General features: G+C 38.7%; 1 protein-coding gene across 1 annotated transcript in view; it reads right to left on the bottom strand.

The window, feature by feature from the left end:
• KCND2 (potassium voltage-gated channel, Shal-related subfamily, member 2) overlaps positions 1 to 5,895 on the bottom strand; it is a 758,084-nt gene that overhangs the window by 522,350 nt on the left and 229,839 nt on the right. The gene's annotated exons all lie outside the window — the stretch shown is intronic.

The following is a 5,895-nucleotide window of genomic DNA, read 5'->3' as shown; positions in this document are numbered from 1 at the left end:
CCTCACTTTCTTGAAAGATTTCAATTTTGATTCCATCTATTCCTGGTGCCTTGTTCTTTGCCAATTCCTTCTATGCACAATGGACTTCCTCCTTCAGGATCACTGGCTCTTGATCACATGCTACCTCTTGAAATGGCTGAACATCAACCATTTTCTTTTGGTACAATGACTGTGTATTCCTTCCATCTTTTCTTGATGTTTTCTGCATCATTCACTAATTTGCCCAGAGACTCTTTCAGTAACCAAGGTTGAGGCTTGAATTTTTCCTTCATTTTCCCCAGCTTGAGAAATGCTGAGTGTTTTCTTCCTTTTATGTTTCCTGACTCCAGATCTTTGCACATTTTGTTGTAATATTTGTCATTATCTTCTGGAGCCGATATTTGAAATTTTCTGTTCAGCTCTTGGACCTCCTCATTTCTTCCATTTGCTTTAACATCTCTATGCTGGATAGCAAGTTTCAATGTCTCTTCTGACATCCAGTTTGACCTTTTCCTTCTTTCTTGTCTTCTCAGTGACCTTTTGCTTTCTTGATGTTTTGCTTATGATGTTCTTGATGTCATCCCACAACTCTTCTGGTCTTCGGTCTGTAGTGTTTAATGTAACAAATCTGCTCTTCAGATGATCTCTAAATTCACGTGGGATATATTTAAGGTCATATTTTGGCTCTCGTGGACTTGTTTTCATTTTCTTCAGCTTAAATTTGAATTTGCATATGAGTAATTGATGGTCTGTTCCACAGTCTGCCCCTAGCCTTGTTTTCATTGATGATATGGAGCTTTTCCATCATCTCTTTCTGCAGATGTAGTCAATTTGATTTCTACGCATTCCATCTGTGAAGTCCATGTGTACAATCATCTCTTATGCTGTCTAAAGAAGGCATTTGAAATGAACAAATCATTGGTTTTGTAGAATTCTATCATGTGTACTCTAGCATCATTTCTGTCACCAAGGCTGTATTTTCCAACTACTGAACCTCCCTGTTTGCTCCCTACCTTTGCATACCAGTCACCAGTAATGATCAGTACATCTTGATCAAACATGCAATCAAGATGTATTAATCAATAATGGTGATTGGAAAATGACTTCTTGGGAATGCCAAAAAACAGTCTTGTGATCTGACCTTTTTCCTTGATTTTAACTGGTCCAGCAGATAGCCTCTATAGCCACTGCTTTCATTTGATCTTTTTTTTTGAAGGCACGCTAATGAGATTGAGACAAGTATATCATTGAAAGATCTTGTCTGCAGCCATCCACTGATTGCAGAGACATGTTTAAACCCATGCATGTATGAACTGGAAACCTAATAGCAATACTTTTTGACTTACTCTTGTTTAAGGATGTTGTTGTTGTTAATTGTCACATAGTAAGCTCTGGCTGATAGTGAACCTGTATAGAATTTCTGAGGCGCAGTTGGTGGGTTTGAACCATTGACCTTGTGGTTAGCAGCTCAGTTCTTACCTTACAGTGCTACACCAGGACTCCCTCGTATAAAGATTTGTTGTTGTTAAGTGCTGTCGAGTCAATTCTGACCCACAGAAACCCTGTATAGGGTTTCCAAAGAGTGGCTGGTGGGCTTGAACCATGGTCCTTGCAGTTCAAATGACTTTGTAGCCTGATTCATTAGCCCATAACACCACACCAGGACTCCTGTATAAGGTTGCTATCTTTTAAATAAGGGATACACCCTTTGTCCATACTTATTCAATGTATATGCTAAGCAAATAATCTGAGAAGCTGAACTATATGGAGAAGAATGTGGCATCAGGGTTAGAGAAAGATTCATCAACAAGCTGTAATATGTGGATGGCAAAGCACTGCATGCTGAAAGCAAAGAGGACTTAAAACACTTACTGATGAAGATCAAACAACTCAGTCTTTGGTATGGATTATTACACCTCAACATGGAGTCCTGGTGTGACACTCTTGGGTAACCACTGGACTGTTATAGACAAAGTCAGAGTCCAAACCCACCAGCTACTCCTTGGAAACCCATACAGGGTCACTATGTAGTCTCAATGACATTTAATAACAACACACCTCAACATAAAGAAAACAATATAGTCCTGACAACTGGGCAAATAAAGACATGATAAACGGAGAAAAGATTGAAGCTGTCAGGGATTTCATTTTCCTTGGATCTACAATCAATACGCACAGTAACAACAGTCATGAAACCAGATATGTTGCATTGGGTGACTCTGTTATAAAAAGACCTACTAAAAGTGGTAAAAAAAACCAAGGACGCAGGTGTACCTAACACAAGCTATTGTACTTTCAATGTCTCATCTGTATGTGAAGGCTGGACCATGAATACGTAAGACTACAGAAACATCAGTTTCTTGTAATCCTGATGCTGGTAAGGAATCCTGAATATATTATGGACTGTCAGAGGTAAAAAACTAAATTCATCCTCAAAGAAGTACAGTCAGAATCCTCCTTAGAAACAAGAATGGTGAAATTTTGTCTCAAGATCTTTGGACATGTTATCAAGAGGGGACCAGTCCCCAGAGATTAACATTGTTCTTGGCCAAACATAGGGTCAACAAAAAGAGGACACTTTACAAGATGACTGACACAGTGGTTGCAATAACAGACTCAAATACTGGAATGAGTATGGATACAACACAGGACTTGGCAGTACTTTCTTCTGTTATACATACAGGGTCGCTATGACTAGGAACCAGTTCCAGAAAATATAAAGAGCTCTTAAGTCATTAATTAGAAGACAAACCACCCCGTCACATTAATGGAGAGACTATTTGAACACCATTTCAACACAACCATATATGAATGGCACAAAGCACATGGAAAGACACATAAAATTATTAGTCATTGTTGTTGTAAAGTGCCATAGCTACGCTGTGGAGTGGTGGGTGAGTTTGAACTGACTACAGTGCTATCAACTGTTGATCCATGCTGCAATGAACACCACTGTTGTTGTTGTTAGGTGCCATCGAGTCAGTACCAACTCTTAACCATCCTATGCACAATAGAACAAAGCACTGCCCAGTCCTGGGCCAACCTCACAATTGTCGCCATGTTTGAGCCCATTGATGTTGCCACTTTGCCAATCCATCTCGCTGGGGATCTTCCTTCTTTTTCTCTGACCCTCCACCTTACCAAACATGATATCCTTCACCAGCGACTGGTCCCTCCTGACAATATGTCTCATATATGAGAGACGAAGTTTGGTCACCCTGGCCTCCAAGGAGCACTCTGGCTGCACTTCTTCCAAGACAGATCTGTTGGTTCTTTTGGCAGCCCATAGGACTTTCAATAGTCTCCTCCAACACCACAACACAAATGCATCAATATGAACACCACCTCACACCCACTAATATGGCTGAAATTACAAATGTTGACAATACCAAGTTTGGGCAAAACTGTTAAAGCAATTGAATTCTCATACTTTGTTGGTAGAAAAGGACAACCTCTTATAAAGTTCAATATACATTTTTCATATTAGCCAATAATCCCTAATTTAGGAATTTTATGAAGAGAAGTAAAACGTATATAATCACACATGTTTATAAATTTTCATAGCAGTTTTATTATTGATAGTCAAATGTCCATCACCTGATGAATGATAATCAAATCAGTCTATTTATAAATGGGAACTGACTACTGATAAACACTACCACCAAGCATGAACCTCAAAAACGTTATGCTCAGTGAAGCACATGAAACCACATTCTGTAGGAGTTCATGCATTTGAAGTTCTAGAAAAAGATAAAAACCCTACTGGGGAAAAAAAAAAATCTATGAGAGACAGCCTGAGTTTGAGGGTGCTGGAAGAAACACAAGGGGTTTTGGAGGTCATGAAAATGCTCTGTAATAGTTGTGGTGATAGTTAAAGGCCTGCATACATTTGTCCAAACTAAAATTTTACACAAAAGAATGAATGGATTTTACTGCATGTAAAATATACCTCAACAAAACTGATTTTTTAAAAAATCTTAAGGCATTGTTTAGAACCACTGTTGTTGATAAGTATTGTCAAGTCAAGACAGACTCATAGTGACCACATATAGGATTTCCAAGGAGTGATTAGTGGGTTTGAACCGCCAACCTGTGGTAGCAGTCCAGTGCTTAACCTATAGCTCAAACTAGGATTCCAGGGACTAGTTGTTAAGTGCCATGAAGTCAGTTCCAACTCATAGCAACCCTGTATGGGATTTCAGAGCAGTGACTGGTGGCTCGGAATCACCAACCTTTTGGTTTGTACTCCAGTGCTTACCCTAGAGTGCCATACCAGGAACTAACCTAGGAGAATTCTAATAAATCCTCTAGTCCTGGTCATTATAAGAACCTTTCAAGGGTTGCTGTACTATGTATCAGATTGAAAACAGATGGAGATTACATTATTGATCACCTGCTGTATACTGGTATGGATCAAAGCTGTTCAGGTTGCTGGTAAACAGTTTGGCTTTAGGTAAAGCCTCACGTGGACTTGTCCAAGGGCTTTGAGGTTCCTAATACAGCACATCTGCACCCAGTGCTGTTGCAGACTGCTTGGACCACTCTCACCTAACACACTATTTCAGGGGATAAGGTGCTTTCTGTCCGTTAATCATCCCAATTATCTCATGAGGTAGGTGTTATTTAATTGTGCTACTTTTCAAATGAAGAAACAGAGGAGGCTCATAGAGATGAAATATCTGGTCTAAAGGTCCTTACCAAAAAGGAGGCCATGCTATAAACCCACCTCAGCTCTACCTCATTCCACATTCCACCCTGTCTGATAGCAGCTTACTGTCTTCTAAATTGAAATAAATCAAGTATGTTAGCTTAGACTTGATTGAAATATTTAGTAATGGTTTCCAAAAGGACATAAAAAAGGAGGAGGCACACATGTTTCTTTGATCATGGTCCCCTGATCTTTCTCACTCTGAGGAAACATGTGCTGTGTAGTTCAAAACATGCTAGTATCATCTCCTCTTTTCTAATATTGGATTTTTGGCTCTTGTGTTTTTGTGGCCGGCTCATATATTTATAAAATCTGCACATTGCACATCAGAGGTTGTGTGTTTGGTGGAGAGTGATTTTCAAATGCTTACTTAGAGAATTATTTGGAAAGACAAACCCACAAAGTAATGTCAAGAAGGGCGTATTATCAACTCTGTACCTCAGTGAACAAGAATATCAAGGTCTGTGTTTGAGAGGAGTGGTGATTTTGTGATAGGTCACAACTGATTCCTGAAAGTATGTTCAGTCTCAAAATTGACAGTATTAGATACAAGAATTTCTCAGCATCATGTAGACCACATTAGTGTTTGTTATTGTTGTTGTACTGTCTTTTTCTCAGCTTGTGTCCTTTGTGATTCTTTGTCTTCATTGCCTAGGTGTTCTCATCATTTCCTTGTCTTCAACTATAAGAGACTACGGCTGTGAACGTGGCTATTATTAATCTCTGTTTATCTGGAAATACCCTAATTTTGTTGTTAGATTTGCTGGACATTTTTGCTGGGTATACTGTTCTTGGTTGGCAATTCTTCTTTTTCAGAGTTTTATATATGTCATCCCACTGTCTTTATGCCAGCATGGTTTTTGCTGAGCTTCTTACTATTTCTTTTTCTTTGTTGGTAAATTTTCATTTATCCTAAACTGTTATCAGGATTCTTTTCTTGTCTTTGGTTTTGAAAATTATAAGATGTCTTGATAATTTTCCTTTGGAGTCTATGCAGTTTGGAGTTTGTTCAGCTTCCCAAATGCATCTATTTTCACCTTCCATGACGCTAGATGAAAATAACAACTCTATGACAGTTTTCTCTGTGTGTGTGTTTTGTCTCTTCCTGTTCTAGAATTCTAACTACACATAAATTATTCCTCTCTACATTGTTCTTATAAATCTTAGGTTTTCTTTGGATTCTTTTGTTCTTTTTTATCTGATTGTTC

The sequence above is a fragment of the Chrysochloris asiatica genome, unplaced genomic scaffold (genome assembly GCF_000296735.1).
Source record: "Chrysochloris asiatica unplaced genomic scaffold, ChrAsi1.0 scaffold00032, whole genome shotgun sequence".
Lineage (NCBI taxonomy): Eukaryota > Metazoa > Chordata > Mammalia > Afrosoricida > Chrysochloridae > Chrysochloris > Chrysochloris asiatica.
This window is presented reverse-complemented; position numbering and strand designations above follow the sequence as displayed.